This window comes from Nelumbo nucifera, chromosome 1 (genome assembly GCF_055504915.1).
Source record: "Nelumbo nucifera cultivar China Antique chromosome 1, China Antique-T2T, whole genome shotgun sequence".
In the NCBI taxonomy this organism is placed as follows: Eukaryota; Viridiplantae; Streptophyta; class Magnoliopsida; order Proteales; family Nelumbonaceae; genus Nelumbo; species Nelumbo nucifera.
Window position 1 is genome coordinate 188,711,611 of NC_142649.1, and position 14,230 is coordinate 188,725,840.

A 14,230-nucleotide genomic window follows, 5' to 3' on the forward strand; every position below is an offset into this window, starting at 1 on the left:
ATTAAACTATTGAACCATTTGACATGGTTAGTCGAGTCATGTTTTAGACATTAATACTCGTTATTTTTTATCCTAATTTTTATCCCATTTCTATTGTTAATGAAAATAATTCTCATTAATCACACTTTTTTATATGATGAATATATAATATTATATAATCTATTCAAAATTATTGACAAATTTTTACATTTTTTAGAATTTTATGTATTTTATTATTTCATAATAGCATCATGTGTTGACCCATTTGTCATTTGACATGGATAGTTTAGCCACTAACCCACCACTTGGATGGAAAAACCATTTTGCTTTTTTAGTTGATTTTAAATCATGTATTCCATTTTCATCATCAATAAAAGTAATTATTATTTTCACATTTATTGTTGTTTAATATGGTGAATATATAACAATAGAACTGTATCAAAATGCTTTATACGAAGTTTATATTTTTCTTTGAATGTATGTATGTATGCATATCTATCTCTTTCTCTCTCTCTATATATCTATATCTATCTATCTATCTATCTATCTATCTATCTATCTATATATATATATATATATATATATATATATATATATATATTCGTTACTTAGTAATGACATTATACATTGACCCATTTGACTCGGAATGTTAGATCATTGATCTGCCTGCCTACCATCTAGATATGGAAATGGTTTCATTTTCAAACTGGTTTTAAAATTTGCATTTCATTTATATCATTGATAAAATAATTATTATTTATCATACTTATTGTTTATATTATTAGTATATAATATTATAGATGTGCCCAAAATTGTTTCATATTTTTTGTACTATTCTATTTAAAAAAATAATTTTTAATTATACATCATGGGTTAACCTATTTTGACCTGAAAGGTTGAACCACTAACCCACCCCCTAGATAAGAAGATGATTTAATTTTCCAATAGTTTTAAGTTGTATATTTGATGTCCATCATTAATAAAATTATATCTATTTTATCATACTTATTTTTTAATATGACAAATATATAATAATAGAAACGTGTCGAATTGTTTTTCAAAATTTATTTTTTTCTATATTTTTCTATATTTTATATTTTTAAAATTATATTATTTATTTATGACATCATGAAATTATCCATTTGACCCAAATGGTTGAAGTACTTACCCACCACCTAGATGGAAAATATGATTTCATTTATAGGTTTATTTTTAAATTATAAAATTTCATTCTATTAATAATTATTGTGTATGGATTTATTAGTGGAATTTAATCATGATAAACAAAAGTATTTTTTATATTTCTAAATTTATATTATTTATTTATAACATCATAAAATTATTCATTTGACCCAAATGGTTAAACTATTTACCCACCACCTAGTGAAAAATATGATTTCATTTCTATGTTTATTTTAAAAATATAAAATTTCATTCTATTAATACTTATTGTGTATGGATTTGTTAGTGTAATTTAATGATGATAAACAAAAGTATAAATGTTGAATTCAATGAGAGAGAATGTGATTTATTACTTAAATGTGAGACTTAATGAGAGGTAATTGAATGTACTTAATGGTATTCTTTTAATTACATTTTTTGCCCTTTCAATGGAGATGAACTAAATTCAAGAGGAGGGGTATTTTAGTAAAGAAAAATTCCAGAAGCCAATACCTCCTCATTCACACTTTTATAAGTAGTATAGATATATGCATTATATATAAAATTATCTTTTTACAATATATAATATATGATAAATATAAAAACCAAAGAACCAAAGATCTGAACTAATAAAAAACCACTAGTGCTGGTTTGAGTGCAAAAAAGAGACCACAGTTCGATTAACCAAACCATGAACACCCCTAATGTAGGGAGATCCAACCACACTTTTGGGAATACCTCCCTATAAATTTGTTGATAAAAAAATCTCCCTATGAATTTAACATACTTGTACCAAAATCTAGAGATATTTCCCATGTGTGGTTGGATGTTGTATGTGCAGCTTTTGCTTGCAAAATATCCTTGCTCATTGGATTGGATCTTGATAAATGTTTGGTACATCCATTGGAATTGATGTCGGGGCAAGAGTCGACTAGCTTAACTTGATAGTTGTTTTAGCCATAAATGCAAGTGAGATATTTAAAAAAATGGCCATATGCATTTTATGGCTAGGGATTACAATTTTCCCCATCCCTAGTGGGTACCTGACTTGATGGGGTTCAGGATGGGGATTGCTTTGGTGGGGCATGGACGGGGATGGGATAAATAGGGATCCCTGACCGGGGTCAAGGTTAGGGATGGGGAATGAAATCCCCACTCTTAAAATAAATTTAAAATATTATTTATATTTTACAATTTTCTTTTATTTTAAGTAAATTTATTTTTCAAAAATACTATTAATTAAAAAATTTTGGGGATTCAGGTCCCTGTGTGAAACCCATCTCTGTTGGGGATTGAGGATGGAGGTTAACGGCGATTAGGGTAGGGAACATGGATTTATTTTAAAGTCGGGGTTAAGGATGGGAAATATGATCCCTGCCCCAAAACCTCCCTATTGCCATTCCCATGGAAAATAAGGATTGGTCCTACAGGCCATAAATCAGCCATCAAGTTGATTTAATCCTTTCCATTAGAAATGGAGTAGTGGAATTATGATTAAGAACACCATGGCTGTGTGGCAGCTTCACAGGCTTTGGAACCAATGATAACGTCCCACACTAGACATGAATGTTAAGTGAAAGATTAAAGGGGTGTTTGAGAATATGATTGGTTTTGTTTTCGAAAGCAACAACAATTGCCACATCATTAAAATTATATTGTTTTTTCTAATGCGACAATTGTTTTTGTTTTCAAAAACAAAACCAACCATGTTGTGTTCTCATGAGTTTGGATTTCCTACACACAATAACTCTACCCACACCTACCACATAACATTGCAGCCACATAGGGAACATCTCATCCTCTTACATGTTATTATGCACAGGGAGATACTCCCAATGCATGGATGTAGTGTTTGTGGGTAGACGTGGGTAGAATTCTTATGGGAAGGAGATCCGGAGTCGTGGAACACCCCATAAATGGTTGTAGATCATATGTTTTTTTTTTATAACTAACGTGGGGCATTATGATGGGTTGGATCCACATCCTTTTGGTTACACAACCATTGAACACTAAGGCTATGTTTGTTTGAAGTGTAAAAACAAATTTACACCGAATGTAAAATGAGAACTGGTTTGATGAGGGTATAAAATGGGAACCGGTTGTTGGCCTCATTTACACTCATCATGTTTGGAGGATCAAGTAATTTAAACGTTTCACTCCTACCCTTGCCTACCCCTGCCTACCTAACTTAAACATTCAAATAGTTTCAAATGTTTGTAATCCAGATAGTTTTAATCTCATTGTAATTCCAGTTTGTAAGAGAATGGTAGGGGAACAGTTGCTTTAAGGACATCTCAGTTTGTAAGAGAACAAACTTATTGGTCTGTATCTTGAGCCCAGTGCCATTGCCTACCTTTGCCTACCCCTGCCTATCTAAATGCAGATTAAAAAGTTCCATATCATATCTTGAGCCCAGTGTAGAGCTGAGATGGTGGAAACGCCAGATACAAAGCATAGTACGGTGCAATCCGTTCGGGATGGGTAGACATGCTTAGATCACACAAAGAGCTTGACCCTGCCTACCCTTACATCTCATCACTACGCCGATGAAGGAGAGAGAAGACAGGAAAAATTAGAGAGAGAGAGAGAGAGAGAAGGGAAGAAAAAGAGATTGAGCCCAGTGCAGAGCTGAGATGGTGGAAATGCCGGATACAGAGCATAGTGATGGTGTAGTCTGTTCGGGATGGGTAGACATGCTCAGATCCCATAAAGAGCTTGACCCTGCCTACCCTTGCATCTTGTCCTCCGCCGTTGATCCTCTGTGCTTTGAGATGGTGGAAACGGTAGTAGAACCTAGTTTATCATTACAACGCTAAGAAGAGGTGCGAGCTTCGATTCGTTTTCCTCTGTGCTCTGCAACACCGATGGTGGAGTCTTAACGGAAGTTGAAGACTGATCGGAGAAGGGAAGAAGGGGAGAAGGGGAAGGTAGGTACAAATAGACGAGAGTGAAATTAGGGAGTTTTACATCAATTTTATTGGTGGTAACTTTCCACCGATTTTCGATGTAAAATTTACCTAAAGTGGAGTTTTACACTCATCTAAGATGTAAAATAACATCTCATCCAAACATTAATAAAATTGAACCGGAGTGTAAAGTTTACCCCAATCCACATTTACACCTTAAACAAACACAGCCTAATGTAAGTCTTGCATCAGTGCATCAGACTGAACTGACTTTGGCCTGTCCCATGCCACATAGTTTGACTATCTGGTTCCAGTTTTCAAACCGGTTTTTATTTTGTTTCTTAGGCTGCATTTGGCATTCCTTATTTTAAGCTCCTTTTTGTAATTAAACACTCAGTATTCGTAGTGACATTTTAAATCCTTAAAATAAGAAATGCCAAATGCAGTTTTACTGTCTTACTCTCAAACCGATGTTGTCCATTCTGTCCCTAGTTCTTCTGAACTTTAAATTCATAACATATAAAAATTTAATTAATTATCATATTTAACCCTACCCCTAGTGAGTTCACTAACGGTTACACAAATTGTGAAAAGACAAACCCAAATTCAAGCTGAGCGAACCAACCAACAGCAACTCCTGAAGTCCTGAGTCCTGAGTCTCCTGACGTATGAATACGTTGCAGTTCAAGAGAGAGATAGGCTTCGGGGTTCGGGCAAGCTCATGCTCACATCGTGCAAACAACCTTACATAAATAAGGAGTAAAGGAGATATTCCTTGTAAAGGCTGATGGGGAATTGATTATCTGTTAAGTGAGCTTAATTTAGCAAATCCCGGTAGAATTTTTAAATTTTATCTCAACTTTGTTAAAATTATATTATAGCGCTGTTTCTTTTATTAAAAAATCATGAAAAAACATTGAATTTATAAAATTTAGACCATGTTTGAAAGTGTTTAAAAATAATTTTTTATTAAAAATAAATATTTATTTGGGCCGGAACCATTCCATTAAGTATTTATTGGTGTTTGTCAAATAAACTTGAAATAAGTATTTATTTTAAAAATAAGAATTTATTTTTTAAGCTTAAATTAGAAACCTTTTTTAAGTGCTTAAACAATGAACACTTGTTTCATTTTTTTTCTATCAAAATTATCACCAATAAATTTTTATAATACCATTAATGCCCTTCGAATCTAAAAGCCTAGAGCTTAGCCCATCGATACAATCTCTCTCCATTGCTCTCTATAACCAACGATTGATTATGAGGCAAGATTTCATTTATGGCGAAGTATTGAGCTTTCATTCATTGCGATTTCTACCCTTCTCGCGATTTATAATATTCTCCTTCATCCTCTCACTGAACCAGCGGCAGGAATTGAACCAGTAGCGGCAATCTATTACCAGCGGTGGAAATCGCAGTAGATTGGTGTTTCAAATCAATCGGTATTTTCGTTTTTGGACTCCAGATGTTTTGCTTGAGAATCAGAAAAAGTGGCGAATAACATGTTTTGACTCCCAGATGTTTTATTTCAGATCGAATGATATTTTGTCGTGTGTTCACTGTTAATATTCAGGATGAATTTTTGTTCAGATTCAGGCATATATATATGCCTTGTGCAGACACAACTATAACCAACGTTGAATGCAAAATCGTTGAGAGTGAGAATGAGCAGTTTCCCAGTCACCTCTTAGAGCAGCTTCGTACAGAGGAGTCGGAAAATGCCTCAGTTCCTTCAGCACTTGTCGATGGGTAATGAGATCCATGGTTCGATCCGTTGATAAACCAAACTTTCATTGTTAGACTATTCTTTCGGGGAAAAACAAAAAATGATAAAATAATTGGGGAAGACATTCAGAGAGATGCATGAATGTGTTGTGTTTGTCATTTATCACTCATGGTATATATTTTAAAAATTTGAAAGAGAATGAAAAACAAAAGAATCACTAATGCTTATGTTGATGCTCAATATGAAATAAGTGTTTATATTTGAAAAAATTAGGTGCCCAATATAAATAAATATTTATTTTTAAACACTTATTCAATAAACAATTAAATTTAACATAAACAACCGAAACATGGACTTACTAAATTAAATGGTTTACGGCTTGAATAGATCATATTCGTATGGAAAGTTGGAGAATTAATCATTAACTCAAAATAAAACAATGGAAATGCACCATGTGCCAATTTATAGGGACTCAGATATGTTACAAACAACACAAGACATGTGGATTGGGCTACGAAACTCAATCCAAAGTAAATACGTTAGTTGTTGGTTGTATTAAGCCCCGTTTGGGAGTGTTCAAGTATTTGATGAAAAAGTGCTTCTTTCAAGCGGGACGGGGGCTTTGCCAAATTTACTTGACTTAGTTGAAGCCCAGCCCAGAATTGACTCACAAAACGAAGCCGCCCCCAAGTCCTAGCAACCTTGGGGGCATTGGCCCACCCAGACTTTTTCGACCATCAATTACATTCCTATCCAACCCATATCCCACCGGCACTAATTACGTCCATATCCTATACAATTAATTAAGGGTCCGTTTGACGTATCTTTTCGTGTGGTCTTTCGGTTATTTATAAGTTGTGAAAATTGATTGTCGATTTATTTTCGTTTGACATGTGGAAGATTTAGTCGGAAAAGATAGAACGCCGAAAAGACGCAAAAAGCCCATTCTGGGCTGATTTCAGGATTTCTAAATGAAGCTCATCGGGTCTTTAGCATTTTAATCTCGCACAGAAAGACGTGCATCTATCAAACGTGCTTCAGGCTGCTCAGATCTTCATGCAAAAGCTCAATACATCTTTTGACTATCAGAGCTACTAGAAGATCTTCCCCAAAAGATGCACCAAATGGGTCCTAACATGGGGAGTTTTGTTTGGTAAATAATAACCCCATTCCCCCTCACTGAGATCCCTCGTTTTGGGTAGGGGTGGAAATTGAGCGGGTTAGGGTTGAGCTTCAACCCAACCCATTTGGTCCATCAACACATTAATGAATCATTTATGAAAAATTAAATGGGTTGGATTCAAACCCAAACCCACTAATAACCCAATCCAACCCATTAATTTTTCATTCAGTAAATGAGAGACACAAATTCTAGAAAATGTAAAAAATAACATAAATTACAGAAAAAATAAATATTGTAGAAATTTATAAAATAACCCAGAAAATGAAGAAAAATAACATAAATTACAAGAAAACCATAAAAATGCATGAAAAAATAACATAAATTACAAAAAATCAAAGAAATACATGGAAAAATAACATAAATTACAAAAATAACCCAGAAAATGAAGAAAGATTGCATAAATTACAAACAAAACAAAGAAATACATGAAAAAATTGGTTTATCAGAAATTTAATTAGCAAACACAACGTAGGGTTTGCGGTATCACCAGCTTGACTCATACAGAACGAATATCGAAGGGAACAAATGATGATTTATTAATTTCCAATAGCTGATGTTGACCAACACAGAAGTTTGAATTGAACGAATAATTGAGCAAACAAATATGACAAGTTTTCGAGCGTGTTCGTCTGCCTCTAGCTACAGTTCAGGCTTCAAATATATATAATACAGGGTTATTGCATGAAATCTTATTTTCTCGCTTTCCGTGGAGAAAAATCCGAGGCAGGCGTGCAAACCCTAGATATGGTCTTTAATTTATAGCTAATCATGAATGAGGTAATAATTCCATGCAGCATTAATATTACAGATGCAGGACTGTTGCTTTTGCTTAATTAGGTACTATTCCAAGTGAACACTGAAACGAAGTTTATTTTATAGAACCCCAAAAAACCTACTCTCTCCATGAAATATATATATATATATATATATATATATATATATATAATTTTTCTATGGACATATTTACATATACAATCCTCCGAATATTAGACTCAACCACAGTAAAACCCAAATCCACAGACTGGTTATTGAAGCTTCATCATGGCCAATTTAGAAGTCCGTCCACCTGATATGCACTAATATCGAAGTCGGGGTCGATCACTACTTCGCCATCTTGTTGCTGCAAACACCAAAACCAGTGTTTTAATTGATGAGGAAAATTAAAGAAAACCAGGATTTAGAGTGAAATGTTCTCTGGATGACTTCATTCATCTGTTTAAAGAGAGCCTTATTTTTCATAACTATGCAATGGACATGCCTTGTAATTAGTTCGATGAATATGACCATCACCGTCATCAAATTCAAATGCTTGCGCGAGTGAAGTGTTTTCAACGCTAGAGCTGCTTTTTATGAGCTCAAGGAGGATATCGAGTTCACTTTCAATCCCACTTTCATTTTCTTCTTGCTGTTGAGGCAGTGCCGACGGCAATGGAGGTTGTTGTTGAATCACATTATTGGCGAACGGCGGTAGCCAAGTTGGTGGTGGCGATGGTTGTTGAATCACACCGGGGAACGTGGTTGGGAAATGGTTTGCACCTCGAAACCTGCTACCGGAAGAAGCCAGTGATTGAGGAGCAAAACCAGGAAGGAATGAGCTCATCAACTCCGGAAATGGAGAACATTTCCCCGTTGCTGTTAGAGTTTCCTTGCCCTTACGCGCCTTATCCATCGAGGTGTAGCTACCACTGATACCATTTGATGGTCTACCACTGAAACAAATCATCTGACCCAATCCAACCTGCAACTCTCCGGCATCCGTCATCGGAAATCCAGCATGGTTGTTATTGGTGTAATTGAAAATTGGGGCTTGGTTATGCTTAGTGGATGAACCCATGTTCTCAAATCTTGGATTGATACTGTTGTGGTTGTGTCTGTATAGGTTCAATAATGTGTTGGCAGAATATCTCGTTTGCATCTGAGATTGTTGAGGGTTCATCTGCATTGTACCTGTACCTCTTCCCAGTAAGGATGAACTCATTCCAACACAGTGCGGTCTCATTCGTTGATTAAGAGAAGGTGCAGAGCCAAGAAAAGGTTGCACCATATTGCCATGGTTGCTCGTTGGAATGGGCTGTCCATAACCTAATTGAGACATGGAAGAACTCCCAAGTTCTGGTCGGATTAATGGCGTTCGACTTTGCAGACTATCCTGCAGTGCTGGAAATCCTCTTGGCGGGTCAAGCAAAGGATGACCCACTGCAAAGCTTGATTTAAGAGCTCCACTGGTCAAGGATCTAGCTATTCCTGGTTCGAGGGCTTGTCTTGCTTCCTTAAGTCGCTTTAAGAAGATGCGATATTTCTGCAGATTCCACATACAAATATTTCAGAGGAAGTATTTCATAAACATAAGATAAGTTCACGTTACTCAAAAATTAAGGCTCAAAATTATGGTATAGTATTCTTTCCTTCATTCAATTTAGAGTTTTTTTTTTTTTTGGGTGATTAATTTGGTCTCATAGATAACGATAGTCATAATTAATGATGCAAGGTAAGTTAATTGTGATTGTAGGATGACAGAGAGGAGATAAAGTTATCAATATATATATATATCACTGAATTCAAATAAATAATACAATTTACATAGGGGCTGTTAAAAACTGTTCTAAGCAAATAAGTCAATTTTCACCAGGAAATAAAAAAAAACTCTCTTTACGTTTTTTTTCTATTCTCAAACCAATCCACAACAATAAAAAATGCATACAAATCAAACTCCAAAATTACATCCAACCTCATTACTTTAAAAGTTTTGTTATTCTGTCACTTGGGTTATATTATTAATTATTCACGCCTAAAAGGAGGTTTAAATATCAAAATCATGCCTAAAAGGCAAGAATCACCAAATTGAGAAATAAATCTCTAGTATCTCCATTCTAAAGTTTTACCTATTTTGGCATTTCTGCTTTCTTTTCTTGACTAATACATACATCGGCTGTAGTTAACGTTTTTCTTCACTCAGTTATGCATTGGCTTCTATTTACCACATTTTAGGGATGTTTGGAACCGTGGCCTTTTTTCAAAAAAATGGTGCCACGTCGGATCCACATAGGCATTTCAACAAATATCTATATATATGAATGTTTGGTTCAGGCGTTTATTGAAAAATCGGGCATTGCTTCGTAAATCGGGACACCACCGATTTGGCATTTCATACATCAGTGAACCATTTTCCCCAACGGTTGATTGATGTGTATCTTATGTGGTGCTTACCTGTCAGTACATACATGAAAACGGTGATGAAAATCACCTTACCAAACAACATAATATTGCTCACTGTCTATGTGGTAGAAGCAATTTTTTGTGAAAAACGGGTCTTGAAAACATGGGCGTTTTTTCTTGAAAATCAGTCCCAAAAAGCGCCCACGCTTCAAACACCATCTTAGAGTATTGTAGCAATTCTTTGCTGCATCTCATAACCAAATTGGTTGTTTATGTGTTTTGGTATGAGAAAAGTTAGTGGGTCAGAGGTTAGTAGAACTAGCAATAAACACAGATTGCGAACAAGTGCACGGTGCATGTGATGCCCATTGGCCATGCCATGAAGAGCTTGCAGATACGTGTTTTTTCGATTAGACCTGTTCATGAGCCGGGCTGGCCCGATCATCGGGCCTAGGTCTTAAACCTGAGCCCATCCCTCATATAAAGCCTGAAGCCCGGGCTTGAGCCCGAGCCCAGCCCTCATATAAAGCTTGAAGCCCGGACCCGGCCAGAAATTTGAAAATAGATTTTGTTTTCTTTTTTATTCAATAAAAAAGTGTTTTATTTATATTAAAAACCTTCAAAACTAAAAAATAATAAACATCTCACTATTACTTGGAAAAAAGAGAAAAATATTGTATATATATTTTTTATTAAATAAAATAATTTTATTATTTAATATATAGTATCAAGTTGGGCTCAGGCTCGGGCTAGGCTTTTTTGAGAAAAACCGAGCCTAGCCCTAAAAAAGTCAAGCCCAGTGCTTAAGGCCCGAGCCTGAACCCGTGGGCCTAAAATTATGACCGAGCCCAACTTATAACAGGCCGGTCCTGGATAGCCTGTCGGGCTACTCGGCCCATGAATAGGTCTAGTTTCCATCTTGTGTCTCCATTGTGGGAGGATGCCATGAAACTAAGCTGCTAAATCCCATATAGTTGAGATAAGGCTTGGATGATGATGATGATGGGTATATAGATAATTTGTTAATTTGAGTATATTGATAGACATTTAGTTAATTTGCAATTATAAATTTCAAAGTTCTTTCAATTATGGTGTGTTAAAATGTTAAATATATTGATATAGAACTGTATGTATTTGGTTTTTTGACAATAGATCCTCAAAACTATTCTGATAAAATAATGGTTTTTAATTTTTTCAGCCAATTCTCATTGGGTTTCATTTTTTATAATATAAATTGAAGAATAAATTGTTAGTATAAGAGCATTAAAAAATTTGCATTTGATGTATCTTTAAATTTTCCACAATATCTCTTATTTATGTAGATAGAACATGGTTTTATCTTAAATTGGAAACCATACATACTAATCTAATACCAATACCTAATAACCACATCACAAGTTATTTTTCATCTTTACCTCAAAATTTTAATATCAAATTTTCTTTTTATAAACAAACTTATATATGTCAAGACAAAATAATACAAGGATAAAATTAATGACAACTTCAAGGAAGTTCTTATGAAATCTATAGTTATAATTTTAACCTTTTAATCATTTCCTAATTGCTCTGTAAGTCAAGTAAGAAAGAAATATTTTGTAACATGTTAAAACAACAATATCTAGATGGTAGTTGTTAATTAAAAAGTAGCAAACCTGTAAATGGCTTGCAATATTTTCTCTCGTTAATCCTGGGGTATCCATCAGCTCAAGTATTTTCTTTGGGACAGCCCCTGGATCAAGAAAATAGAAAAGATAAAATAAATATAATAAATATCAAAAAAAGGAAAAAAAGAAAAAGAGACCAGTAGATGGATGAGAGAGGCTCCTGACTAAGTTTCAACTAAAAATAGGATACTTACTATCAAGGCCTATTTTCTCAACAGCATTCAAGAACTTCTTGTGAAGCCCGGGACTCCAAATCACTCTTGCTTTCTTTGGGCTGAATGAAACATTTCTATCTACTTCTACTTTTGCATCCTTATTGCTGTGAGATGCTTTTCTCTTGGCCTCTTGTCGCTTCCAGTTATTTTCATTCACGGAGGATTCACACTCAATATCCTCCCCAGATACCTTCTCAGATGATGCTCTCTGAACACTCCCTGCCTTTTCCATTACCACCACGTCCTCTTTCCTTTTAAGAACCACATGCTGCCAAATATTTCGAAGATCGTTTAAAGTTACAGGTTTTCCGATGTAATAAGAAGCCCCAGCTTGTAGACTCCTCAATATAATATTCTCTTTGTCATTAGCTGACATAACTGCATTATTATCAGATAGATAGATAGATAGATAGATCTAAGCTAGTCAGAAACAGAGACAACCATACATAGATCGAATAAACCCCTCATCAATCAACAATAGAAAGAATGTTATGTACTCACTAATGACAGGTAGCTTGAATTCTCTTAAGACATGCTCAAGGAGGGCAATTCCATCCATTCCGGGCAAGTGAACATCTGTTAGAACAAGGTCGAATCCTCCTTTTCTCTCCCGAAGAATGGATAAAGCTTCAATTGCATTTTGAACAGCTACAACTGAAAATGAGAACGAGATTGATGGGAATCATTAGCTGAAAATACAGAAAACAAAACCAAAAAAAGGGAAGATGCACAAGTACAAATTAAGGAGCTATCAGTAAGTACAGAGGCCCAAATTGAACTGCTAGCTTCCTTATTTTCTTTTTATTTTTTCCCTCCTCATATTTCCCAAGATTTAAAAGGATTTAAATACAAAATTTGCAGTCACTTTGCTTGGAATCTCCTCATCAACTTCTGTAAGTCATACCAGGAAGCATACTCCATAGGAGGATCAACATACAAGAACAGCAAATTGGTACATGAAAGATAAAATGCATATCCGTGCAACCCATTTAGATTATCTTCACTTTATCACCTTGAAGAATATATGGTTGTGGAATTATCAGTAAATATAGACAATGGTCAAATGAAAAAGCTTCCATATAATATATTCATGAAAGATTTAAAAAACCAAAAAAGAAGGAAAAGAAAGAAGAATGGAAATTGGAAAGCAAGAAGAAGCACAACAAAAATGAAGGAATTTCACTGATGTCATAAAAGGTAAGTAGGTTACATGCAGAAATTGAAAATAGCACTAATAGCTAGCAATAGAGAAAATCCATTTTGCAGGCCGAAATCATGGAAACAAAGGATATTTTGCTTATGATCAATTTCAGAATCATAGTAATAAAGAGGGGAAGGAAAAGAAAGTGAAAACTCCATTGTATTCAGAAGAAAAGTAAAACATAAACGACCACAAAATAAGATAAAGGTTTTAGATCGGAGGAGAATGTGGTGGTGGTAGTTCCATCTTTCCATAATAAAAATAGGCATGATTTCTCCAATTCAATGGTTTTTCATGAATTCCGACTTTTACTACCAACTCTAAAGGCACAAGGACATGGAAATCGATCGTTTGGAATTGAAGAGCTAATCAGTAAGATCTACAACTAAGCTCAAATCTTAATGCAACAAGCATGAGACGTCCTTAGAATACCTTGATAATCTAAAGATTGAAGCATTTTTTCAACAATCTTAAGGCATGTAGAATCATCATCCACTGTCAAAATGCGGAGACCAGCAGGAAAGGTTTTATTCTTGCTTGATTGAGCTGTTGGAACTCTCTCACCTTCCATGCTCAGACAACACAGTGAGGCATTACTGTAGGAGATAACCTAAGAAGTTTCAGCAATAAACAAGAAACAGATAAATCAAGATTTCAGAATTTCAGACAACACATGGATAATATTATAGAAGGAAAAAAAAGTGCAAACAGAGCTATAAACATGAAAGCCCATGGATTCATAATTTTCCTGAATTTTTATTTCATTTATGAATTTCATTCATTTCTAAAGTAAACAATAGGCTGTAAGAAAATACAATGGGCATGTAGATACACCCGAAACTTCTGGGCATAATTAGTACAAAGAAATGTCAAAAATGAATTTGACATTTAAAGCGATGATAACTAAAAATAAATTGTCCACGTAACATACTACATTTGAAAAGACTATGGTATATTTTGTATAATTTGCGTTAATGCCTTTCTTGGTATTATTCTTTTTCTAGAAATGGAGACCATGTCATATTTATTCAACTACAAA